Below are 27,620 nucleotides of genomic sequence, written 5' to 3'. Positions count from 1 at the left end.
AATTCTATTTTCAGCACCCCTTTGTTAACAGCTGGAAAATAACTTTCAAAAAAGAGCTTTTGCAGGAAGAATTTTAAAATAGAACTATATAAATGTCTAGTTACATTTATATAACTATCACCTTCATGGACTCTGGCTGAATGCATTCATGTAGCAGGACTTTTTGCTTCCACATGACTTGTTTGTATTTGTAGATGTACAATACTGCAGTGACAACAGTCACTCAAATAAAAAGTTTAATATTATTCTAATATTTTATTATTGGAGGTAGCAAACAGTAATAGTGACAAAGTTATTATATTCCTTTCTCATAAAAGACTTCCAAGTCCTCCCAGGCAAGAGGACTAAGTCAAACAGTAAATGTAAATGTGCAGTTATACTATGCAAAATATTCAAGTATAGAAATGAAGGAAATAAAAGTCTATCATAACAGAGGGTGTCTAAATGTACAATTACTATTTTATTCACACACCACTATTTGGAAGTTGGCTGTCTTAAAAAATATTTTGCATAAGGTACAAACATATACACACATGGAGGAAATATTTTAAAGTATCCCTTGAGATTGAGCTGCTTCAGGTATTAGAATCTAGCTGTAGAACAAAGCTATTGTTTAGAATCCAAATACTAGAATCAATTGAAATCACAGGGAATATAATCAAGTTGGCAGATAATTCTCATATACTGGAAAAGGTCCTACTAGACCAAGACAGCACAGTATATTTTAAATCACAAATCTCTGAAATCTCCATTTTAACACTCAGCTCAAAAGTTACATCTCTAACAGCAACAAGTACGCTGAAGCAAATACATATATATGGCACATGCACACACACATGTGCATATACATTTTTATATAAATTCAGTATATAAAGCAGTTTAACATGCCTGGTATATACAGATCCAATTCAAAAGCTTGCTGCAATTATCTCCAGCCTTGAATGACAAATAGGATACTGGATTTTAGCTGTGATCTTGACTTGAAGGCAAAAAAGCCAGAAAAATAGAATATGAAACACATACACTGAGTAGATTGACCTTTATAGCGCCACTGTGACATTGCCCGTTGTTTAGAAGTACTTTCTCCTCACAGATAAGAGGCTGGCTCACAGTAACCCACTCTTGTAATGGTACTTGATCCTACATCTTTCATATATTTTAAAAACTTTAATAATTGCTTTTTTACTACTGCCAGAGGTTGTAGTGTACATGAGGGAAAGGAACAAGAAAAATTGTTTACCCAGGCAACTCTGCTGCTGATAGGGGAATCACAACTTTTAAAACAGCATAAAGTGGCATGATAGAGAGGAATTAATTTTGATGCAGTTCAGCACCATGAAACGTAGTTGAACCATCTATTGATAGACTCACTAGTGTCCCCAGTAGATATGACAAACTGAAAGCAACACCCCAACGGCAAGCCTGAGGAAAAACCCCAGCGAAAAGCATGAAAAGCCTAGTCTCAGATAACACAGGCCTGCTTCTTTCACTGCTGGATGAAAAATGCACTTGCCACAATCTGAAGCGATGCAGAGAAAGCAGCTCAGAAGATCTTTTTTTCACTTTAATTCAAAGGCTTTCTGAGGTTTTACTGAGAGGGGCTGCCTGACTGTGTGCAGTTTATTATCCTGATTGATAAGGAAGACCAAGCTGAGACTTGGTTTCTGAACTTCTGACTTTTTGCTGATCCTCTACGTCCTGCTAACAACTGCTTCACTGGTTTGTTACAATCCAAAGAGTCTGCCTGACATTTTTTGCAGCTCTAAACACCATCTTCCAAAGGTTCCCACTCAACAGTACAGATTATTAGCTTCCCTCTTTTCCTCACTAACATAAATTAGTGTCAATATTGCAAATCTGCAGCAGGGTAGATAGTCTAACTGCAAAACAAGGCTTGCAGCCGTGACTGGTGCCAGAAAGTTGTGCAAAAGCTAGCCAGGTATCAGCACTATTCCTGCCAGAACACTGCTTTTTTGGACTTCTTTCAGGTGTTTGTATAAGGTCACATGTTTATGGGCAAGCCAGGTGTTTCTTCCCTACCTCAGCATGCCTCGGGAGAGTTCATGGGGGTAATTTTGTTTTAATTTATCATTGTATGACTTCCAGAGCCTGGGAATTATTTCAGACTGACAGCAGTGCCTCTCTTTCCACACTGGTAAGAAGCAGACTTTGTGGATGTGGATGATTCACCAGTAAGCCTGTTTACGAATTTCCCCACTGTAGTTTGCCACTGTGGGGGAGGACTAGATACCCCTTTTGTTGTGCTTGACACATACAGATCGAGTGACAAACAAAACCACAACCACTGCTGCTAGACACGTGAACAACATGACAGGGAGGTTGTACGGAGCACTGTTTTCCATGGAGCCTGTGTGTGTGCACGTGCGCGTGCGCCTGCGTGTCAGAGAGAGAGAGAGAGAGAGAGAAATAACGAAGTCTGTTTAGATCCATACATTCTATGGTTATTGTTGAGAGATTGCATGTTCTAAGTTTCTAAGACTACAATCATATAAAATACACACATCACACATAAATATTTGCAGGTTTACATTATACAGAAATCTTAAAATCCTGTCAAGAAGCTATGTCTTGAAACTTATTTTAACTTCTTTGCTCTGTAAGATAGTTGATGTATCTTGGTAGAAAAGTTCTTTCTGCAAGATAGCTCAATACTAAACAGTTGTACTAATTTGGAAATTTTCTAATTTAAGTTTCAGTTCCGGGGTCAGAGGACAGTAATGAAGGACATGACAACAGTGTAAAAAGTTACCACTCCATCAGGTGAAATGACATTGCTGAGATGCACCTCACCTAAAGTTGGGTGTCACAGCATTAATGTTCAAAATCTAAACTAGTCTTAAAAGATTTACCAGTTAGGGGAAAGAAACAGCCACCTAACCTGCCTTAGAAATCTATGTTAGCATGAGGTAAATCAATCAGGTTTTGTAAGTACTCACTCCTTTTTTTGTGTTGTAAGAGGTCTTAGACTTGGGCTACATCTTCACAATAACATTCACACAAGACAAATGTTTGTTGTAAGTGACCTCTGGAGGTCATCTAGTTCAGCCTCCAGCTGAGAGCAGGGCTGCTGCCAACACGAGTTCCGCTCAGCTGGGGGTTTGATAGTAAAGTCCTGAAAGCCACCAAGGATAGAGATTCCACAACCTCAGTGGGCAGCCTGCTCCCGTGCTGCATCAGCCCCGTAGGGTTCCACTTGAATTTCTCAGTCTGCGATTTGTGGCCATTCTTCCTTGTTATATCACACAGCACTGCCAAAAAGAGTTTGGCTCCATCCTGTCTGTAACCCTCCTTCAAATAGCTCATCTTCACCTCAGCAGACTAAATAAGCCCAGGTCCTTCAACTACTCTGACCAGAGGGCCCTCTGCTAGACTCCCTCCAAAGCTTCTGGAAGCCAACCACTCAACACAGTATTCTGGGTGCAGCCTCACCAGCACCAGAAGGAAATAATAACCTCAATTTGCAGATCATACTCATCCTGGCATAGCCCAGTACTCAGTTTGCCTATTTGCAATGAGAACACCGTCTGTTAACCCACGTGCAACTTGGTATTCACGTTCCTTCAGACAAACAGAAAAAAAAGAATAAAATCAAGCCTTAGTAAGATCAGTCCCCTGATCCAAGTCTCCTGCTAGTTGTAACAGTGGTAATGTATGGCACAAGGGAGGAGGGAACACGTGGCCAAATACGGGTAGACCAAGAGTGCTCTTTTCAGGACTGGGTAGCCCATAGATCAACTTAAAGGAATTGTGAAATCTCAGCCTCTGACTAGTAAGTTCTGTGTGCCCACGCTGGATGAAATGACGTCTAAAGTGAAAGTGCTTAAGCTACTGTGTGTTGTGATGGAATAGGAGCAGGGACATTACCACATTTCAGACAAAGATACTTCTTAAGCCTCTCCTTCTCACAATTCCTAGTAATGGCTTATGCCTCTGCATATCTGATTCACCTAAAGTATTATAATGGTAATTTCACAGGAGGTATTCTTTCTTTTTAATATGTTGCTAATCAGTTGCACTTAAAAAAAATGCTCGTTCGTGCAAACACTCATACATGTGAGTAACTTCTTTGTCATTGCTATCAAAAGTAAAATGACTAAGATGGGCGAGTGTTCAGAGATTTGGGACCAAATAAATGAATAGAACAAGGAAAACCCTTATTTATGTTATTAATCTCACTCTATCATTTTGAAATTGTCTAGCCAACAGAAATAATCTGTCCAGATACCAAAGATGCTGACAAAATAGGTCATAAGAAAATTCTTTTGAAGAAACAAATTTATCATGAAGAGACAAGCTCTTCCCCCCCAAAAATATGAAATTTATTTTATTTTGATAGTTTTTCTTGTCTAACCTAAATAAGTAAAACTAAAAATAAACCCCCCTAGACATGTAAATGCCAACATTCTTTCTCCAAAAATCTGAGCTCAACATTCAATTTTAAATTAGAGTGAAGATAAATTCTTCTTCTAAACACGTTCACCTTTCCTTGCTTTGTATATACTTTTCTTGCATGGTTAGTGTGCACTAAAATCTACTATAAAGAGCTACAACAAAGAAAACAATATACCAGCCAGATGAAAGATACAAAATAGCCATTGTGAATAAATTACAATTCAAAATACCCATGCAAGCTATATAATATGACTAAGACAACACAATTTTAGTAGCATTGTAAATCAGTTTAACGAAAATACTGGATGGTATTTAATAGTTAACTACACTTTAACGTATATTATGCTCTCAGCAGGGGTTTATCCAGATTATGGAGTCCAACCTGGGTAAGTTTTGACCAAAACATATGGAAGTGACAGAATGGCAAGAAATAATATGCAAAGGTGAGAAGCAGTGCTGGGGATAACTTGTGACCTTAGCACCGCATTCAGAAAATGGATGCAGTCAGCCCTTGTGACTACCCCTTGAATAATACCACACATCCAGTTTTGTATCCCCGCTTCATCTGTGTAACAGACCTTTCTGTCTCTCTTTTCATCTAGTACTACCGGAGTCCCTTTGCAGCTCCCTGCTGCCACTCTTCTCTACATTATTTTAAATTTTAACTACGAACATATATGTTCTCTATTGCTTATATTTCTCTTTTTTTTCCACTACTGTCTAAATCTATTTACTAAGTAGCCGAAAAATGGTACCCCTTTTATATAATTACTGAATATCACTGCCTATTTGAATCCAGAATTCAAAGCATCAGAGGAAAACTGGAAATTGTTTCTCTTTCACAGAGGAATATAGTTGGCCTCACAGAAAACAATTCTTGGTTTGCTTTTTTCTCTTTTATTTATGCATAATAACAATATTTTTTTATTATTATAATTTTTAAAGCAATGAAAAAATAGATCAAGTTCCAGTGAGGAAATTAAGCAGACGGTGCTTTAGATTTTGGTTCTAATGACAAGAAATGCAACTGTTTCTGACACTATTTCATCAATGTATTTTTACATCATTGTACTGATGTCAATGAAATGGAACTCTGCAACGCTTAAAGAGACATAGAGTAGCCATATTGAGATTTAGTGCAGCTGAAAAGCAAGGTGTAATTAAAGGCTAAAGTATGAGACTTCTAATCATTTTTAGGATTTCAATCCACTATTTGTACTAAATATGGCCAGAATAGTGCTAATAAAAGCTGACTGTATTATGAAATGTTTTCCATTCTCTCTTTTCATGTCTGGTTTTTTCCCTACATCTTTTGTCTTTATCTGTAGCTTTTTCCTCCTGTTGGTATCTCACTACTGCACAGTACCATCAGCAGAAACATCGACGTGACAGACCTATAGGATAATCTGCAAGATTTTATCATGTCCACCAAGATTCTCCCATTCACAATCTTTCTCTTTGTTCCACATTGATGCTAGAGCAAATCCTGTGGAGATCTCCCACTCTGTGTTCAGTCACCCATGTAGGTAAGGCACTGAGAGACACCTACAAAAACCAACTAGTCTTTTCTTCTGCAAATCAGATTTGAACTTTACCTACAGAAATTTTTCTAAAATGTTCTCTAAAACATCTGATGACAGTGAATACAGCCCTGTTCAGGTAAATTATCTCTGATACTAAACTATCTTTGCAGTTGGAGAGATTTTTCCTCTATAGCCGAAGCAGGCATTGTTTTCAACTATGCAACAGGATAATAAAATTTTTAATGCATTTAGGAAAAAAATAATAATATCTAATTCAGATACTCATTGTTTCCATCTTGTTTTTTTTTCTATTCTAAGTCTTCAATTCTTCCTCATAGTTGTGCTTGCTAATACATGTCCCATCTTTGCTGTTTTCCTCTGGACTCTTTCCAACTTAGCCATATCTTAAAGTTATAAGTGCCCTACACTGAATACAGCACACAACCTGAACCCTTTGACTGACAAAGTAGAGCAGAATATTTACACTCTTACATCCTTTTTGTATTTCTAAGAATGCCTTTGGCCTAATTTTGGGCAGCACTATTTTCTTGACTCAAATGAGATCTAATCTCATCCTTGTAGACAGGAATTTGACTAAAGATACCTTGAGCAGTCACCGTCATAAGAATGAAACATCGAGGATGTACTTTGTTGGTCTGCCTTTGTAGTAAGAGCCCTGTTCATGTAATCCACTTCTTAAACTAAGTGAAATCCACTAAGCATTACAGGTTTTTTGTTTGAAACTATGAAGTGGCAAAAATAATGAAAATGACACTACACTAAACCTCTGTATTTCTGTTGTGGTTTAACCCCAACCCCATGCAGCCGCTCACTCACTCCCCCCTTGGTGGGATGGAGGAGAGAATTGGAAGAATGAAAGTGAGAAAACTCATGGGTTGGGATAAAGACACTTTAATAGATAAAGCAAAAGTCGTGTGCGTAAGCAAGACAAAACAAGGAATTCATTCACCACTACCCATGGGCAGGCAGGTGTTAAACCATCTCCAGGAAAGCAGGGCTCCATCACGCATAACGGTTACTTGGGAAGACAGAACACCATAACTCTGAAAGTCATCCCTTCCTTCCCCCAGCTTTATATGCTGAGCATGACGTCATATGGTATGGAATATCCCTTTGGTCAGCTGGGGTCACCTGTCCCAGCTGTGTCCCCTCCCAACTCCTTGTGCACCCCCAGCCCACTCGCTGGTGGGGTGGTGTGAGAAGCAGAAAAGGCCTTGGCTCTGTGTAAGCACTGCGCAGCAGTAACTAACTAAAACATCCCCGTGTTATCAACATTATTCTCACCCTAAATCCAAAACACAGCACTATACCCGCTACTAGGAAGAAAATTAACTCTATCCCAGCTGAAACCAGGACAATTTCTTACAGTATTTTGAGTGCAACAGGAAAAGACACAACTATATTCAGACTCAGATATTATTTGAGCCCATTTCCATGATCAGTCATAAAAGAAATAAACAAAAAATTCCAAATTATGCAATAAAAAGAAAAGCCTGCAATTATACATATATTAATACACACACATTTATGTGTGTCTGTGTATATATATATATGTTTCTATCTTGAAGTGTTTTTTTCTCCTCTGAACAATAGTATTTACACATAAAAATAACTACCAGTAGTCAGTTCATCATGCAGAACGTATTGAAAAAACATAATAACAAGATTTGTTTAGAACTGTTGTGGTTATAGCCAATAAATGTATTTCATCCCTCTGGAACTGTTGCTACAAGCACTTCTTGCTGAGTGTAAAAGCCTACTTGCCTGCCTGCCTGCTGGCCTGGCTGCCTCTCACTGCTGATCACTTACGGTATGACCACTCTCAAGATGAGATTCCCTTGTGTTTGCAATTTCACCTTTCTTGAATATTCCCTTTTAACTGAGGTATTCATAAAAAAGGGCCTTTTATTGCCCATGATCAGACCTTGGGGTTAGGAAAAACAAATATCTACTGGAGTTTTGGAGAATAGGAGAAATACAACAGAAAAACAACAGCTCTCTGTGAGAGACTAGCAGCCGGGCTGTATTGGGAAAGACAGAGCAAGGGGAATGAGTAGCCCTGAGAAAGGCAGATACTGGAAGAACTTTAAATAAAAATAGAATACAAAATAGCCATTATTAAAATAGAATGAGCCTAAAGCAGAAGAAAATCCACCAACCTGGCAGCAAACTTCGTATCCTTTTGAGCAAATGAACTGACATCCAACCAAATGCATAAAGCAACCACTAAGAGCCCAGTATTTTCCCCAGACAAAAATATAAGGTTCATGCTCAAAGCAATGCCAGGACCTATTCACAGTACTTGCACATCAGATCCTTCTCCATATGGAGTTTACACATTACACATGCATTAACCAAGCCAAAAGAGAGATCAGAAAAGAATTATGAGACCAGACAATCAAATATTTTCATAGGAAAACAAAAATAACTGAAGCAATAAAAAGCAAAATATAAACCCCACAATAAAGAAAAAAAAAACCCTAATGTTTCTCTTGGTGATATGAACACAAATACTTCCTTTTCAGAGGAGCAGTCATAAACACAGTAATAAAATGGATGTGCTTTAGCAGAATTCTGATACACATTTCAAATGCACAGTATCAAAGTGGAGAGTCCAAACATCCTGAATAAGTCCAAAAGAGACCAGAAGATGTGTTTGTAAAGAGCAAATCTACATGTTTTTCTCCTCATTTTTACACTTGTTTTCTAGTATTTGACATTCAAAGGTTAAAGTGAGTCATATTCCTCATAACCAAGGAAAAGAAACTTACCACTCCCTAATCACATTGTTGCATCTTTATGAAAAACACCAAGGAGAGTAAGACTGGTGATAAAAAATTGTGAGAGTGGGGACCTAGGAGAGTGCTGTGAAATATAAATCTGAAATCAGAGGCTTGCTCCAAAACCCCTCTGGAGCCAATGGAAGTGTCATTGCAGTTCAGCGTACTCAGGGTCAAACCTCAACAGCATACTAATGCAAAACTAGCCAGGCTATCTATCGCCATTCCTCTACTTTCTGTCTTTTTTTCTCTCTCTTCTTTCACTTTGCTCATTTTAAGAGATAGTAATCTCAGAGCCTCATAAGAAGAAGTAAAAATTGTACAAATCCAAGCTGAGCATGATATAACAAAGAACCAAATAGATAGGTGGCAAAAATATAGAATGGGACAGCACATAGATCAGTTATAGAGTAGATCACATACTCTGATATGCTAGTACTCTGAAGGTTAAATCGATTTTTTCACTCCTTTCTCCTTCTTTTCTCTCATACAGGACTCAGATTTTAAAAGCATTTCAATGGAGTGGGGCGTTGACTTGACAAACAGATTTAAGGAGGTAATTTGAAATTCAAAGGGTGTACAAAAAATGATGTAACCATTGGAAGAGGCAAAAGGTCAAGTCCAGGATGTATCCACATCTGGGCAAGACTGTGGAATGATGTCCTTCACGTAAAGTCAGTAATGTATATCATCTTAGAACAGTACAGGTTGGAAGAGACATCCTGAGGTCATTAGAGATTACCTCTGAATTCAGAACATTGCCAACTTCAAAATGACATTGGGTTTCTCAGGGCCTTGATCAATCAAGTTTTGAAAGTCCACCAGGAAGAAGAATCTACAGATGCTCTGGGCAACTGTTCCAATGTTTGACCACAAGTTTTTACTTGTGTCTAATTGAAATTTCCCTTGCTGTAACATCTATCCCTTCTCCTCCCTTCAGTGTCCATTAAGAGTCTGGCTCCATCTGGCTGTAATGATCCATTAAGCAGCCGAGGACAGCAATTAGCCCTGCTCCTCTTAGCTTTTGCTTCTTCAGGCTGAACAAATCCAGGTCTCTTCAGTATCTCCATGTGCATCATATGCTCCAGTACCCTACCCATCTTGGTGGTCATACTCTGGACATGCTCCAATCTGTCTATGTCTTTTTTATAATGGAGTGGGGCTAGAACTGGGCACTACTCCAACTCCAGCATCTGAAGTGCCAAAAAGAGAGGAATAATCACTCCCTTTAACCTACTAGCTATACTGATGCAGCCCAGTGTGCAGCCAGCCTTCATTGATGCGGATATACTTCTGAGATCCTAATAAAAGGGCACTCAAACACAAAAGGACTGGGATATACAGCTAAAGCTTTGAACTGGTCCAGTCCCAAATATGTAGTGACCTCACATGCTAAACAACTACTCGAGGAGGTTACAGCAGCAAACTCTGACGTGCCAGGCAATGTCTCCCAACAGCTAGAGACCATAGCCCAAGGTCTGATCTGTTGTATAAGCCTTTTCTACTGTCCTGAGAGGGAATCCACTATGGATTCCTTCTTAAATACAGGCTGGGGGCGGGGGGGGGGACGGGGGGACGGGGGGACAACACAAGGCTTGTTTACAAGAGCAATGAGCTATCCTCTGTAAAGATTTCTGTCTTGACCAGTCTGTAATGACTTTTGGAATCTAATGTCATTCTAAATATATCTGCATATCTCAGGAGAAGAGCTTCCAGAAATGTTGTATTGAGGTGGGAGTGAGCAAATACACAAGAAACACAAATTCAGTGTGAAACATTAAACTTGATTTAAAATAATGAAACACAAATCTGTTTATGCTATACAGCCTTTGCCATCAAACAAATAAGTATTGATAAACCCAATCTGCAAAAATCTAAAAGTAAACTGACAAAAAATATGCTTCCCTTTCCAGCTTGAACATTCTCAGAAAATAAGCCTGCTCTGTTGATGAATTCAAACACTTCCATCTCACTGGATATATAAACATGCCCTCTGTCATAATCATTACAAAGGCATGAAGAGCTCATTGCAGGACTCAGACCTAAGCTCAAAATAACAGGAGTGCTTAATTTTAGCTTTTACGATAGTAAATAAAGATTTATTTGGGGTAATAGAAATTTTCCAGTGAGTGAAATTAAAAAAAAAAAAAAAAGTCTGCCATTTTTGGTAAAACAACTACTAACTTCAACTCCAAGCTTCTAACTTGTTCTGGTGAAGCGAGCATCCACATCTGTACAAAGTCCCTATGCTGGAATGAGGTGCAAAATTGGGCATATCTGGAAACTTTTTGTGCATGAAGTTTTCTATAGAGAACATTCCTTATCAACATTCATAAACAAAACCAATCCAAAATTCCAGTTGCAACTAAATGAACATTAATCAGAACTGTAGATGCGTCCTTTGACAAAAAGATGTAAAATTGCAATAAAGAAATAGGAGTTGAGAGTCCAAAAATATTTCATGAAGCTAACATTGAGATATGGAATTCAATGACTAAAGAATAGTCTGATCTTTTTGCAGAAACACTCATAAATTCAACCTTAAATAGCCAAAAGGAAAGTTGAAACAGCAGATTTAAATTTACTATTTCTTTTCAACCGCATGAGTCCCTTTTCTTCCTTCAGTACATCATGTACAGAGCAATGTATACCTCTTTCAGCCAACCTCACCTTTTAGATTACTGCAGCAATCTAGCATTCCCTGTCACTGATTTGACCTTCACTTCCTTTATACTTTTGTAATGGTCTGGTGATTTCTTTAATAGTTAGCTACAAGGTAGTCCAGATCTGCAGTATTAGGAGTCTATATACAGAGCACGATCATCAACGGGAGCCCTCAGGTTGAAATAAAAATTGTTAATGCGCACTATGCCATAGTTGTAACTGCTAAGTATCATGGATCTCTATGTGTTGCTTAGAAACTTCAAGGAACCTGAAGTGCAAACACCCAAAACTCATATGAAGTGCTTTTGTCTGATTCTTAAACGTCACTGGAATTAGAATCTCAGCACAAGCCTTGCAAGTATTTTAGACATATTTAATCTCAAGATTAAATTAATATATAATATACTCAGCCAAATAAGTAGAAATCATTGGCATTATCATCATTGGAGCAAATTTTCATTGACTAGTCTAGCCTAAGGGGAGGATACTGTTAATAGCCCCATCTGAATGTTATTGCCTTTTGGAAATTAAACATTTTGTTGTGTCAAACATAAGATGAAGTTATATAATTACACATCACTTTCAAGACAGTAAAAAAGCAAGAGTCCAGAAAAGACACTAGTCCATAGTAAGTGCCTGTAATTTCTCAGATTAGTCAACTGAGTTTAAAGCAAAATTAGTTTCTCTCTGTTCTGCAGAACTAGTTTTTCCTTCCAAATCCGTTAAATAAAAATTCTACTGTAATTGTCTCTTTCAGTTTTAGAATAATAATAATTTTTCTGTACTTCCTAACAAGATAACTGGTAGCAACTTTACATAAAAAATGAAAAATCAGAGATTAATTGAGCAGTTTCTCTTTATGATCCAGTGTTCAAAGTCCATGCCAAGAAACTGTCACCCTCAGTTTGTTTTTCTGCTTGAATATTTAAATGGGAGAAAATTTGCTTCAATCACAAGAAGTTTGTTGTTAATGCAGCCTTTTCTTTTAGATAACCAAACTAAAGTCTGCTGACTGACCCCGAAAGAGTCATCTAAGTGAGGTTATCTGCAGGACTGGGCATGAATTTAGAGATTATAAACATGCACATTATGTGATTTCCACAATTTTACTGGCCACCATCAAATTATTTACAAGATGTAACTAAAGGGTAAATTCCTGAAAATTTGAAACTAAGATGATTATTATTAACAAGGAGATAATATTGAATTACTTGCAAGAGATAAGTAATGAAAAAGTTATGATCTAGCTTTCAACAGTAAAATGATAAATAATTATACACAAGTTACTCATAAATAAATGTCACAAACAACTAGTTAATAATGCTAAATTCTCTTAATCACAGAAACACCACTGAATTACTAATCAACAGAAAACAGACGTACACAGGTGTGAAATTAGCTGTCTGTCAGATTTAATACTTCATCCTTAAAAAGCACAAATGAACAACATGATTTACCATAGCTATTTTTCAGCACTATTCATCCAAGTTTTACTATTTAAAATATTTCAGTTATTGGATGATGCAATTAGACAAGTACCGTTTGATTTCGAAAACTATCGCACCTCAGATGTGGCTGAAAAACAGTAAAGCGTAACATTGGCTAAGATGGAGTCTAAACATAAACACTTTTCCCCATATATATATATATATAAAATTCTTCATTAATATTTCAGGCCCTTTTAATAATCATACAGTCTTCAGGAACTAATCATATGATGTACTAGTAATAACATGAATCTATCTGTTAGACTTAGAAATGCTTTGGTTTACATGAAGTTTTATGGTATGTCTGGCCTAGTTTTATGATATCAATAATAATCCAATGAAAATTCATTTAACATCTAAATTACTTGGAGGAATCTGAATACTTTGAGAATATTCATAAAACATTTCTACACATATTTTTTATCTTTCCATGTTCTGTATCTTTCCATGTTGAAGGTACACAAGACTTTTTCTAGAATTGTAATTTTAGTTCCATCTGGTCCCATAGCATTAAAATAAATAATAAATTAAATGATTTTTTCATAACAATAACATTGTGGATGTGAAATTACATGCTTTCACATAATTACACAGGATGCAAAAACCTACAAAAGCAAATAGCTAAATATTAACACTGATTTCAGCAGTACTAAGTACTCTTTTATGCATTTTCTGAAATGTGTCTGCTTTGAAATTGGCCTGGATTAGGAGATCCTTAAATACCCATACAGCAAAAATAAAGGAAATTTAAGAATATCTATTCCCTCCTCTTTACCTTATTTTCTGTCAATTAAGAGATATCACAGTATACATATTCTGATTATGCTAATGCAGTAATAAATTGCAGCATAAATAAATTAAAAAAATTGGAAAAGAGAAGTATTCATTTGAAAAAGTTAAATTGCATTTGAGAGGGGAGAAGAAATAATCTCTTAAACAAAGCTTCAGGTAAATCCCCAAATTAGCATTGCCTCATGTTGCAGGCACTGAATGAGATGCTTACAATTACCATTCAACCAATATTTCCTTTTGTTAAGCAGAAAAATCAAGATCAATGGCATCTTGCTGTTGAAACAATAATTAGGAGCATAAAAGAACTGGTAGCCCTGAGGAAATCCAGGTGTTTTTTAAGCAGCTCTTCAGCTTGCTTGTCCAGCTAACTAGAAGCTCAAACTCTGCTTTTAAAAAGACCTTCAAAAAGAATATTATTATTGATGATGCACAAGATCAAATAAATATGTGTTCCCTATGACTTGTCCTTGCCACGACATTGTAGTCACACTGCTCAAACTAACAACTTACAAGGCTTATGCTTATATGAAACATTTTTCCACAGTGGAAAGAAACGGTTCTGTATAGTTTGCATGGTAAGTCTCCTTACTGTAATAGCTCCAAAATCCAATTCAGCTGATTAGGAAATAAGACAGTCTATCATGAAAGAAAGAGATTTTCCTACGTAGAATCTAGCAAAAGATCTACAAATATACAGACAGGAACAAAGGATAAGAATGGGCTTTGTGAGAAAGAGCTTGGTAACAAGAATCTAGGACTGAAGAGACCAACTCACAAAAAGAACATATTTTTCATCAAGTAAGGTAACAAGTACCAGGAGGTATCAAGCACCACAGAATCAAAGTGCAAGGCTTAAAATAATTACACAGAAATGGTATACAGAAACACTGAGAATCTGAAAAACATGTATCAATAGATACAGAGAAAGAAGAAGAGATACATATGAGAATTTAAAGATGGGGGTTTTTAAATGCTGTAGGCATTGGCATTGCAAAACATCTGCAGAAGTTCACATATGCATAGCCACAAATGAATGCTCAGTTCATGTTTACTGAAACATTTATGCTCTTCGGAAGTACTACTAACTTCATATGAATTCCCCGGAGAGAGTACAGCTAAATGAAATACTCATTCACAGCAGGAGCTTGGTCTAAGTGTGGGAAACACAGCACCAATACTGTATATGAAAATTGAGAGAAGCGTGATTCAGACTTTTTTTTTTTTTTTGAAAGATGGGGAACTTAAAATATACAACAGTAGGAAATGAAAGATCAGGATCTTGGTATGTGTCACCATGGCTCAGCCAAAATCAAAGGAATCTCACTGGTTTTTATCAATTATCTGCCCCAAGATCTTCCAATCTGTGGGTAATAACACAACTGGAGACAGAGCCAGTAATTAAGAGAATGCAATCGGATTCAAAAGGTTTTCCATTATTTTTTGTGACTGGATGAGCAGATGGCAAATGCAGCTTAACACAGAAAAAATGTGAGATAATTAGCAGGGAAACCAAACACCAAGTTAGAGAATATGTACTAAATGGAAATCTCATCTAGCAAGCTAATCAAGAGAGGAATTTGGGGGTTATTATGAAAAATAATTAAAACCATCAAATCATTTCACAGCTGCTGGAAAAAAAAGAAGGCATAGATGATAGTAGGTTACATTAATAGATAGACTCACCACAAAGTAAAGCGATATTATTAGTGTTCAAGACATTTATTAAGAACCATCTAGAATACTCCACCGGGCTCTGGCAGGCATGGGAGTGAGGCAGTGCATTACAGATGAAAATTTGGGTGCTAGTGGTACTCCTTGAGTACCAGGCTTCTAGTGCTATTGAGACTGAGACTCTCCCAGTCTCATTCATGACATGACAAATTCCACCCAAACCTAGGTAGGTTGTTTTTGTTTCCACTGCTCTTACGATGCTGTTTCAGGGCCTCAGTCTTCGATGGTCAAAACCATCCTACTAAATTGCAACCCACATTATTCATGGCCAGTTTATTCTTATGCCAGCAATATCATTTAGACTATATCATTCTTCGTTCTTCCTGCTGTTTACCTCCTTGATATATTTATAGAGAGCAATCATATCCCTTCTTGGCCTTCCCCTTGCTGTATAAAACCTGTCAACCCATTATATTTTCTTCTGTAAAGTAAGCACTCCTCTTTCTTGCTCACCACAGTAGCCCTATAAGCTCAAGTGCTCACTTCTATCCCAGCACAGGTTTCTGCTCTGTGAACAGGTCTCTGCTTGCAAGAATCACTTATGTTATCAATATCTTTGTTAGCAAGCAAGGAGCCCAAAGAAAGGGACATGTTTAGCTGTTGCAGCAGCCAACAAATCAGTCCAAGTGACTATTGGGAACAAATCCAGAACATAAGGGCAATGCATCAACTCAGCCATATCGGTGTAAATGGCAGTACCTGTACCTGGCTGGGCCAAGAGGCGGATGGCTATGGAGTGCTGAGCTCAGGATTGTCCCACAGGAGAAGTGGAAGCAGAAAGGGTTGGGACCACAGGACTGGGAGGCTCTTTGTTGAACTGGGAGTCTGGGAAACGAACTAGGACCAAGGCTGGAGGCAGGGCTTTGGAAGCAGCTGGGGCACTGTGGGAGAGGAGATATGTGACTGTCGGGCATGGGCAGGGGGAGTCATTTGCAGGATCAGAGAGGGGTGTATAGTAGCTATCTCCAGAAGGACTGGGAAGAATGGGGTTGCTTTAGAGTAAATTCAGAAATACTGGGGAGGGTCTAGAGCAGTGTCAGTGCTGTTAATCTAGAGTCCATTTGTGAACCAGAGGACACACATACAGGCTGCTCCCTTGCTCTCACTTCATTATCCTTTTAAATTTTCCTTTGATAAGGACGTTAAGTATACGTGACCAAACTGGCCATTCGGCAGTTCTCTGACTCTCCTACACACTATTCCATCCACCTTCGCCAACTGTCCTGCATTTCTACAGGGAGCTTGACACCTAGAAGACAAGTTGCTAAAAGATCTGTGAATATTGGCATCTCGGCAGAGGAAACAGAAACCCAAATTAAGACTCCTATTGGAAAGGCAGCCATACAAGCTCAGCAACTATCAGATTTGTTCGGTCTGCCAATCAGCACAAGTATTATGTTGAAATCAGCTATTATACAAGCTGCTCCTTCCCCAGCAGCTGGGATTTAGGGGACATGGGAAAGAGCCAAGCGTACTGTGAATAGGGAGGCTTAGCAGATGTTACAGAGGAAGTGAAGATATTACTTGGGGTGGAAGGAAGGTTATTTATATGGAACAGGGGGAGAGAGGACCAGACTACTGTAACATAGGAACATAGGTGACGAATCTATAAGGTACTTTCCAGCATTAATCAAACAACTTGCTTGCTTTCCAAATACAACATGTTATTGGAATGTTCAGCAAAAACCTAATTTTGAACTAGTAAATTACTACAAGTCATCAGATCCAATATATTCAGCAGAATAATTTTAATATAGTGATTGATATATACCAGGTATTAATTACAGTTTGATCTAAGAACAGAACACATTTATAAATGTTTTCTTTGATTGCATCCCTTAAGTTTGCAGAGAATTAGTGATCTCAAAGTACTTTTTGATCAATATTGAAAAATCATAGTAAAATTTTTTTAACAGAACAGAGAATCTCTAAATTACTGTTCTTCAGAACATTTCCCTGGAGCTTGACTGTCCTTTGGAGTACTTTCAACCCACATCTACAAGAAAGAATAAGAACTTTACTGTACATTTATATATGCTAACTATTTCTTTCTTGTTCCTTTACTTGCTTCCTCTTTTTTACCTTGTAGGTGGGAAACATGCAGTCTTATCTTCATACAAGAATACAACCATAAATTTACCTGTACTGAGTAAAGTGGTACTTTGCTTGTTATTGTCAGTCATCTGATTAGTACTTCACTGGAGCAATGGGAATGAAACTGCCTCTGAAACAGATTTCACCCCCAGGATGCTTCTATGTTCATATACTTGCATAGAATTACATTGCCAATTTTCTTTGGGAATATTTATTGTACAAATTGAGACTAGTTTTAAGTAGCATTCTCATTCATTGATAGCCTATGCACTTAGCATTACTTACAAGGTAGGTTAGTTAACACAAATCAGAATTTCTAACCAGTGGTAAAATTCAACATTTCAGCAATTGCTTTTATCCACAACCGGAGTAAAACTAAACCATTAATCCATTTTGTAGGTTAGATTACACCAAACTTGGACTAAGCTGAAACGTTTAACTTTAGTTTATCAGAGAGAGAGGAAACATTCTTTGTACTGTTTGATTTAGTTTGGTCAAAGTCTGTTTTGCTGCTCCTGCTTCTCAGCCCTTCCCTCTCCCCAACAAGTAAGCTTCCTAGCCACTTCGGTGATGCCATATAGTTCCTATGAAAACATATGACTTCATATATCATGGGAAAAAAAGCCCAGACCAGGAAACTTGTTCCATAAAAAGAGCATGGATATAAGGAAAGACTCACTAAAAGGCATTCAAACCACACCAGTTCATGCAGTTCAGTGTCTGTCACGAAGAAAAGCATTCCAACACAGCCCAACCCTGAAACATGGCGGATCCAACTCGATACAGAAATCATTCCTTTTCATTATGTAACGTTCAACAAATTCAAAATCTGGCAGTTTTTGATTTTGCAGGAAATTCTTTCCTCAGTCATGGAAAATGTAATAAACTTCATAGCTCTTCTTCACAGAAATCAACTTTTAGTAAAGGTGTCTGTCATAGACCTGATGAAACCTGCAATATGGTAAGTATTATTAAAGCAAATTCATGTTTTTACCATCCAATAAGCAGGTTTCTAAATAGTGTTGATATTTCTATTACTGTTTCTGTTGCAACCTTGTTCTGGTTTTTTTGCAAAGAATTTTCTCAGGTAGAAAATGAGAAGAAGCAAGAAACAGACTTGTGCCACTTTAATAAAAAAATAAACTGCAAAAGGCTGCTGCAATCTGTTATGTCTCTCCCTTTGGCCCTTAGTCTAGATAATCAGTGCTGGCTACTTTTCTGCTAGTCATTTGAAGCTGTCACTCTTTCCCTACCAACCCAGCAGCCAGCCAGACTGGCTTAATATAAAGGTTCCCCCAAAAAGCAGCTGCATTTTCCTTTCTCTACGAAGTTGGAGAAAAGCACACTGTGTTTGAAAGATTTAGGTATGTTTTACAAAACTCTGGTGCATTTAAAATCTAATCATAAAACAATGTCTTGTGCTCAAAGGTTCTTATAAATGCTTCCACTGTTTTGTCTCCAGTGGGTACCATCAAGTGATTTTATTTTTTTACATTGACGGTTTACTGTTTAACAAGTAGTTGGAGAAAGGACTGTGATTTTTCTGAATGTGAACAAGTGGCCATTGGGGGATACAAATGTTACGGTCATGTGGGTATGGGTCAGAATGCCCTAACATACATTTTCATAGAGAACTAAAAAAAAGTAAATCTTTCAGTAACTGATATTTTGCTGAAAGCCTGTATGTGAACTGGGGCATGACAATGTCTTGAGGGAAGCACTGGAAAGCAACATTCCTCCCTTAGCTCCTTGGTATCAGTGGTGGTCACTCATTTCTAATTTCATGGACTAAATAAAGTTAAAAACACAGCCAAAGACATAAGAAATAAATGCTTCCTGCACTTAAATTTGCTCAGAGAAGGAAAATAATGATGACTAATAACTATAATTATATAATTAATAATTATATTAATGATCATTATTAAAGCTACAGATAAGGGACTGGAGCATCTCTCGTATGAAGAAAGGCTGACAGAGCTGGGTCTGTTTAGCCTGGAGAAGAGAAGACTGGGAGGGGATCTGATCAACACTTATAAATATCTAAAGGGTGGATGTCAAGAGGATGGGGCCAGACTCTTTTCAATGGTGCCCAGCAACAGGACAAGGGTCAATGGGCACAAACTGGAACACAGGCAGTTCCATCTGAACATGAGGTATAACTTTGAGAGTGACCGAGCACTGGAACAGGCTGCCCAGAGAGGCTGTGGAGTCTCATTCTCTGGAGATATTCAAAACCCATCTGGATGTGATCCTGTGCAACTTGTTCTAGGTGAACCTGCTTTAGCAGGGGAGTTGGACTAGGTGATCTCTAGAGGTCCCTTCCAACGCCTACCAGTCTGTGTTTCTGTGAAAAGGGCTTCTTGCTCCTTGAGTACAGGTTAGGTCTCTCTCTGTCTGCCTTGCCTGTCTTTAGTGTCATTTTTGCTTTTCCAAAGGGGTATGAAGACAGCTGATGTGCTGGCTAGAAGCACATGTTTTAGGTAAGGTGGTTGGGGGGGGTGTGTGTTCCAGAAAATTAGTTCCACAATCCTATTTGCTGGAAAATCACACACTTCTATGAGAGTAATCTTATTACATTTATTTGTTTAATCTGTCATTATAAAGCTAAAATGATACTGTTACAAATCAACTGAGACCATATTAATATATTAGATTGCAGTGGCTGAGGAATAAAGTAGGCGTTTATAAAACAGGAATCATGATATTCAAGTTTTGTTAAAATGGCATACAGAAAGGTCATTAATTATATTAGGCTTGTAGGAAAATTGATAGGTGCTATTGTTTAAATTTCATAACACCTACCTCTGATTCCTGCCAGTTACCAGAGCAATATTGGAGAAAAGAACTCTATCAATTTAAAATATTCCATGTCTGGTTTTACCCCAGCTGGCAGCTAAGCACCACGCAGCCGCTCACTCACTCCCCCCTTGGTGGGATGGAGGAGAGAATTGGAAGAGTGAAAGTGAGAAAACTTGTGGGTTGGGATAAAGACACTTTAATAGATAAAGCAAAAGTTGTGTGCGTAAGCAAGACAAAACAAGGAATTCATTCACCACTTCCCATGGGCAGGCAGGTGTTCAGCCATCTCCAGGAAAGCAGGGCTCCATCAGGCGTAATGGTGACTTGGAAAGACAAATGCCATCACTCTGAATGTCCCCAGCTTTATATGCTGAGCATGACGTCATATGGTATGGAATATCCCTTTGGTCAGTTGGGGTCAGCTGTCCCAGCTGTGTCCCCTCCCAACTCCTTGTGCACCCCCAGCCCACTCGCTGGTGGGGTGGTGTGAGAAGCAGAAGAGCCCTTGGCTCTGCGTAAGCACTGCTCAGCAACAACAAAAACATCTGTATATAAAACATATCTATATTATCAATGCTGTTTTCAGACAAATCCCAAACACAGCCCCATACAGGCTACTATGAGGAAAATTAACTCTATCTCAGCTGAAACCTGGACACTTACTCTCTTCCTTCTCATCGGAAGTAAAGCATACATGTAATGATCTTCCCTTCACTGCTCATGCTATCTTAATTAAGAAGGTAGTTGTTGATATGCCTATAGGTGATGACATAGGAAAGGCAAAGTTACACTGCCTAGTGCATGCAGCACACAAACACAGAATGATAGAGGTGGCAAGGAGCTACCCAAAGCATTCAAGTCACCTAAGCATGGAGGGCAAGAAGATTGCAAAGTCTATGACAGCAGCCACCACTGCCTCTCTCAGGTTGCAGAGGATGCGGTATAACCAGCCTTCTTTGATGCAAGGCATCATGCCAAACCTATCATGTCAGACAAGTGCTTTTAACAGCTGCAATTAAAAATATACCAGTGTCTCTAGAGAAATGTATTTTCCTTCCTGCAAGTGCATTTTTCTGCCATTTTCTCACTGTCATTCCTCCCCCATATGACACTATCCTGAGGTCCAAAATGTACAAATGAACCAGTAACAGGCTTGACATTCAATATCTGGCAATTCCCACCGAGATAGCAAATGGCACTTCATGTTACTGGGAAGTGAACATTCCTCAGAGCATCCCAGCATATGTCTCACAAACCACACTTAAAATTGAGATTTTTGTCACTGCTGTACAGAAAGCTAGCTTAGATCATTTTAAGTCAAATCTTAGTAATTTCAGTTATAAAAACAAAGGAATATTTTTAAAAAATTCCTAATAAATGTAATCAATATATTACAGAGAATTTAAAAGCAAATGGGGTTTTTTGCATATATAGTCTACAAAGGAATGTAGTATGATATTTATGGCACAAGTGTTCCCTGAAAATAAGTATTAACCTTTCCACATTTTTGTGCATTGAAATGGCAATACTATATGGAGCTATCATACTCAATTGTAACACACTTTGAGATAGCAAAGAAAAAGTAAAAAATGATTACTGTATAAACTTAAAGATTAAAAAAGCAACTTTGTTTAAGAAAAATTATGTCCTATCTTTTATTTTTCTACTTCATTAATAAATTTCAGCAATTCTTACCCACAACAGCAGAATTTGCTCTATCAGAATGCAGAGTACAAAGAGAATTACTTGAATACCTACAGCTCCTCAGAACATTAACAGTGATTTAGCCGTGCTGATTCTAGTTTACTGACAGATAAAGCAGTCTTTAAAGGGTTAAGAGAAAAGCAACTACAGCAGTGCATGAGTAGGGATGCTGAGTGTATTTTTCTTTAAGAGCTAAAAGAGAATGATTTGAAGTCAGATTGATGTCCCCTACTGTGTCAAGTTGCTTGGATGGTACATTTAGGCTTTGGTCATTTTTCAGTCTTCTAATTCTAGTCTTTCTGAACTGAGGGACACATAAACTGAAAACAGACAGGCTTTTGCAGTACCTGAGGTCACAAGAGAGAACAGATGCAGATGGCAAGGCTACCAAGGCCACCAGGTAAGACAGCAGGGCCAAAGGTGTCATTCATAACCACAGCAGTGTCAAAACCTTGTGAATCAAACCAACTGGTTCCTACCTCCTTATTTGTCTGGTTTAGATGGGGTCTCTAGTACTTCATCTTGTGGCAGCATGTAATCATTAAGACTAAAACTGAGTTTTACATGACTAGAAACTGCTGATTTTTTCCAAAATTATCTACATTTATCAGATGATTTGAATTTTAAGTCAAATATATTTGATTAGATAAGACAATTTTTTTTGGCTAATTGTTTTTGGTTTTGTGAACACAGCACACTAGAGGACAGTAGATAATTTCGTCTGGGATCTGCACAATAACAGCTCTAGAGCTGTGATATACACATACTACATTCTTTACCCAAATGAATGACACAAAGATTGCTTGTCATAAGTGAAGTCAGTGAACATTATATGAAAAAGACATCAGAACAAAGGAGATAATTTGCAGATGATGTTAGTTCTGTGAAAATAAGAGTGATATTTTATCAGTGCCGAGTCAGAACAATAGAAATAATTTGCAGATAAAGTTTGAAAGAAAAGCAAGGGGGGAAAATTGTATTTTTATCATAGTTAAAGTCTAAAGTTTGTGATGATTACTTTCCTGAAAGATTAGGATGATTCACTGTGGAAAAAAGAAACTAAATAAATAATTCCTCTTCACCCAAAAATGTGTCAGAGGAAATCCATGGGGATTTGAAACATATTGTTTCCATAAGCAGGGGCTACAAAAGCATTTTTCTTTTGTTTTTTGTTTCCAATTATGTCCTGACCCCTTACATGCTTATTACTGTATTCTAGGTTCTCCCTGTGCACCCAGTCCCTCAGGTAATAATTCCAGTTTCCTTCCATTCCCCTTTTCCCTATATTTCCCTAAGCCCAGCCCAGTCTTTCTCCCAGGCTTCTTAATAGCTGCGGTTCAGCCACGTGCCAGTACTGTGTGCTGGCTGGCCCACAGAGACATACCTGTTGCTCACGCAGCTGACTTCGGAGATCAGACTGAAGTCTTTCTGTCTGTCTGATCAAATTTGGGTCTCTCTCCCTTCCCTAGCTACCTAACTGTAGTTAAAAAACTACAAACCTTCACAACTTTGACATCAGTGAGTTTACCAGGGTTTTGTTGGAAAGTCCTTCTCGGAGGTCCCTCACTGGCATTAGAGAGAGCATCCCAGTTAACCACCAAAGCCAGTCAGACACCAGCACGGCCACAGCAGCAATGGATATGTTGTCCTGCCATAGACTGCACTGGTCGTGAAGAGGCTGCCCCACACATATCCCCAAACAGCTCCAAGCAAGATGATTTGTGTAACCTTATACCCCCTTTCCCCCCTTCCCAGGCTCCTCCCTTTTACCACCCTCATCCCCTCCCAAATAAACAGCCTACTCTATTTTCCCTTTCCTCACTGGCTCTGGTTTTGCTGACTTTATACTCTCATTTGGTGATTCTGCTACAGTTGCCCTGGTACTTCCTGCCTTGGTCCTCAGTTCAGTTGAACTAGTGGTTCCCTTTCATTATCTGTAGTGTCCTGCTGTCTCTCATGTGGCCATCTTATGAATGTCACCAAAGGACAGGATGGGCCATCTACATGTACATTACTCCCATTTGGCTACCTGTAGCATCCTGCAGTTTCTCATGTGATTTATTATTTTGTCACATGTACAACAGCTCAGGATTAGCCATCTACAGGCATACCTTAACTTTTTGAGGGGAAGATTTGCAGACAGACAAAATGATTGTGCATGCATATTAAGCCTAAAACCTAGGAACACATTGTCCTGGTAAAGTCCAACAGCGGGGAGAAAACCATCTCAGTCCCAAGGGAAATTGAATCTCAAGAATCTCCCTAAGGACCATAGAGATAACTGGTAACACCTGAAAACAGGAAACAGTTTTTAGTTGGGGTACAAGATAGATGAGTGAAGTCTTGCTATTACAGTAGAGTAAGAGCAAATGGTTGTGAGAAGCCCACAGGCACTTATAGAACACTAATCCAGAAATTAGACATTGCAGTAAGGCTGTAAGACAAATAAGAGTGAGAATAATGGAATTTTATCTGAATCTTCTGGTAAATACCAGGTATTAGGGCACTAGAAAGGAAAACATAAAAGCACCTATGCACATCATAGATATCACAGAGACATGGTGGAAGAAATTGCCTTTTAACAAGCACAGGCAAGAAGGTGTTGAATTGCATATCTAGAACACTTATTCTGAAGTTCAGGAAGAACTAATAACCTATTGAATGTCTCTGGGTAGATCTAGCAAGGGAAAACAGAGTCATCCCCAAGGAGTAGGTAGAGGTTTGGGGGGACTGTTTGTTTGTTTGTTTGTTTATTATTTATTTATTTTTAGGACACATAATTCACCAAATCTTTAATGCAAAAGTTCAGTAAGTTTCAGGAGGTGGAAAAAGCTACTGGGGAGGAGCTATTTTAGGTTTGGTTTTAACTAATAGGGGAATCAACTGGCAATGCAGAGCTAATACGGAGTCATCATGAAATGATGAAGTTTACTATATGAAAAAAAAATTTGAAGTCCTTGTTCTGAGTTAAAAAACAGATTAAAAGAGGAGAAAAAGCGACAGTTAGATTTTTCAAGAAGATAATCTAAAGGATAAATGAGCATGAGAGCCACTACCTACTGAGAGAAACTATATTGAATACATAAAATCAAACCCCTTTGAAGTGTAGGTAGGAAAAATATGAAGAGACCATTCTAACTGCATCAGTAGGTTTTTAATGACCTGAAAATAGAAGAAGAATCATTATAAAAGTGGAAACAAGAACACATGATTAATGATAAGCATAATGGATAGGTTACATGCCCCATATGGATAAAAATCAAAAGGCTGGGGTGCAAAAGGCATTTCAATTAGCTAGAGACATAAAAGACAATGAGGAAAAAGTCTATAAATACATTAAGCAATAATAGGAATACAAAAGAAAGGAAGAGACCATTATTTAATTGGACTGAAGATAAAAATACGTATGATACACAGAGACGGCTAAAGTGTTCAACACTTTGCTTCAGTTTTCATACATAGAAAAATTAATTATAATAGCTACCAAAAAACATGCATTTTAAACAGCAGACCAGCGAAAGAAAAGAAGCTGAAGAATATTTAGAAAATGCAGACATATAAAGCTTCAGAGAATGAATCACTCTAGAGAACTTTTCTAACTAGCCAAAGCGATCTCAACAGAGAGATCACCTTCAAGAACACAAGGAGGAAGTAGCAGAATAGGAAACACAACACCTCTATCTACTCAGAAAAAGAAAGACTGAGGAAATTAGAAACATATTAATCTAGCTTTGAAAGTCAAAATATTGCAAAATAAGCTATCAAAACCCCTAGGCTATAAAAAGAATATAAGATAATCTATAAACAGCCAGTAAGAGTTTGCCAGGCATAGTAAAGCCAACGCAACTGCCTGCTGATCAGCAAATATAAGAATGACTTTAATATGTTTGGTGATACTCCTGCAAATTTTAATAAACAGACTTGTTAATTATAACCTGAATATAATCACTACTACAGAGAAACGGAACTCTTGGGAAAAAATCCAAAACATTCCTGCCATTATCAACCGTCAGACATCAAACTTGGAGTTACCAAACTTGGAGGACATCTTCAGCACAAATCTGGGAATGTAATATATTTTCAGCAATTGCATTGCACATTCATACCACTCTAGGGGTAGAAAGCATTTTGCCAGACAGCATCAGAATTCAAAGCGATCAAAATTCAGAAGATAAAATTCAACAGAGACTAGGCAAAGTACTGATACCAGAAAGGAACAATCACCTGCAATAATACAAAAAGGGGGATACATGGCTAGGCAAGAAGTAGCTGATAGAAATCTAGGTGTTAACAGTGATCACAAAGTAAACAGTAATGCCAATGGCATTTCAGAAAAAGGATGTTCCTCTTTCTGGGTTTTGTTAGTAGGCAATGCCTTGAGACAAGGTGTCAATCATTTGGCTTCCTGAGCTGGTAAATCCTTCCAAAGATTATTATACTTTAAAAAGCAGTTCCCTTTAAGAAAGCTATAAACTAGAGCAAGTCCAAAAGGAAAAAAAAAAAAAACAAAAACCAAAAACAACCCACAAACCAACAAATAAAAAACCCAACAACCAAACCCTGCACATTTAAAGTGGATTAACCAGGATGCAAGATTGAAGGAGCTATCTTACCACCAGTGCACTCATACTATATGGCATGGTGTTTCATGCAAACCACTTATGGGTAACTGTACCATGGCATATTCTATAAAAAAAAAAATGTAGTCAGCACACAGATTTTCATAACAATTCTCTTAATACAATACAGAACATTCTCTGTTCTTTCTGATTCCCCATTAAGGGTAATGACCTCAAACTGAAAAAAGATGCATAACACAGTTAAGTAGAAAAATGTAGCACCGGTGAAACAATGTTTGGATCAGGTCTATTTGGCAAAGTAGAAAGTACATTACAATTTATTGTAGCATTCTGTTTATCCTTTGAATGGTTATCAGCTTTTATATATACTGGAGACACTAAGCAGGGCATTTGTATTGTAGACGCTTTTTATCCCTCCAGGCCTTCTGTAGCTCTTAACAAAAGGCTTATTCTGAATGTTTCTATGCTTCCTCCTCTTACTGTAATAAAACAAACATTATGCTTCCTCATCAGTACAAAATGTAAAAACGTTAATGATCACTATTCACCATAAGATAAAATACTGAGGTCTAGACTGAGATGTGTGCGAACGTAGAGAACTCCCGTTACGACGGGAGCACAAGATGGATCTTCGCAACGATGACGCCAGCTGTGGTCAACAGCAGCCTTACAGTGTTCTGTTAGATTAACTGCTCAGCATGGTTATAATAAAGTCTGCATTCTAGAAGGGGTCCTTGAGTGTAAAAGCACAGAATGGTAATAGGTGTCTTGAGAGAACAGACTTGGTATAACACTGAGGCCCCAGGGGAAGAAGCATATACTGCAAATGGTCAGTTCCTGGCCACTAAAAGAGTGCAACTTGGAGAGCTCAGCAGAATTGCTTTTAGAGCACGATAAAGAAAATAAAAGCATACATCAAACACATAAAACAGGCTACATATAATGAAAATTCAAAGGGGAAAACAAGAAGGTATGTAAGAACACAGTCCCTACAAGAATGAGCACAAAGGAAAAACAGGGAGAGCATTACTC

At 37.9% G+C, this 27,620-nt stretch overlaps 1 protein-coding gene across 23 annotated transcripts in view; it reads right to left on the bottom strand.

Annotated features, from left to right (window-relative positions):
- Positions 1-27,620, bottom strand: part of DLGAP2 (DLG associated protein 2) — a 466,376-nt gene that overhangs the window by 243,831 nt on the left and 194,925 nt on the right. The gene's annotated exons all lie outside the window — the stretch shown is intronic.

The sequence above is a fragment of the Balearica regulorum genome, chromosome 3, assembly GCF_011004875.1.
Source record: "Balearica regulorum gibbericeps isolate bBalReg1 chromosome 3, bBalReg1.pri, whole genome shotgun sequence".
In the NCBI taxonomy this organism is placed as follows: Eukaryota; Metazoa; Chordata; class Aves; order Gruiformes; family Gruidae; genus Balearica; species Balearica regulorum.
This window is presented reverse-complemented; position numbering and strand designations above follow the sequence as displayed.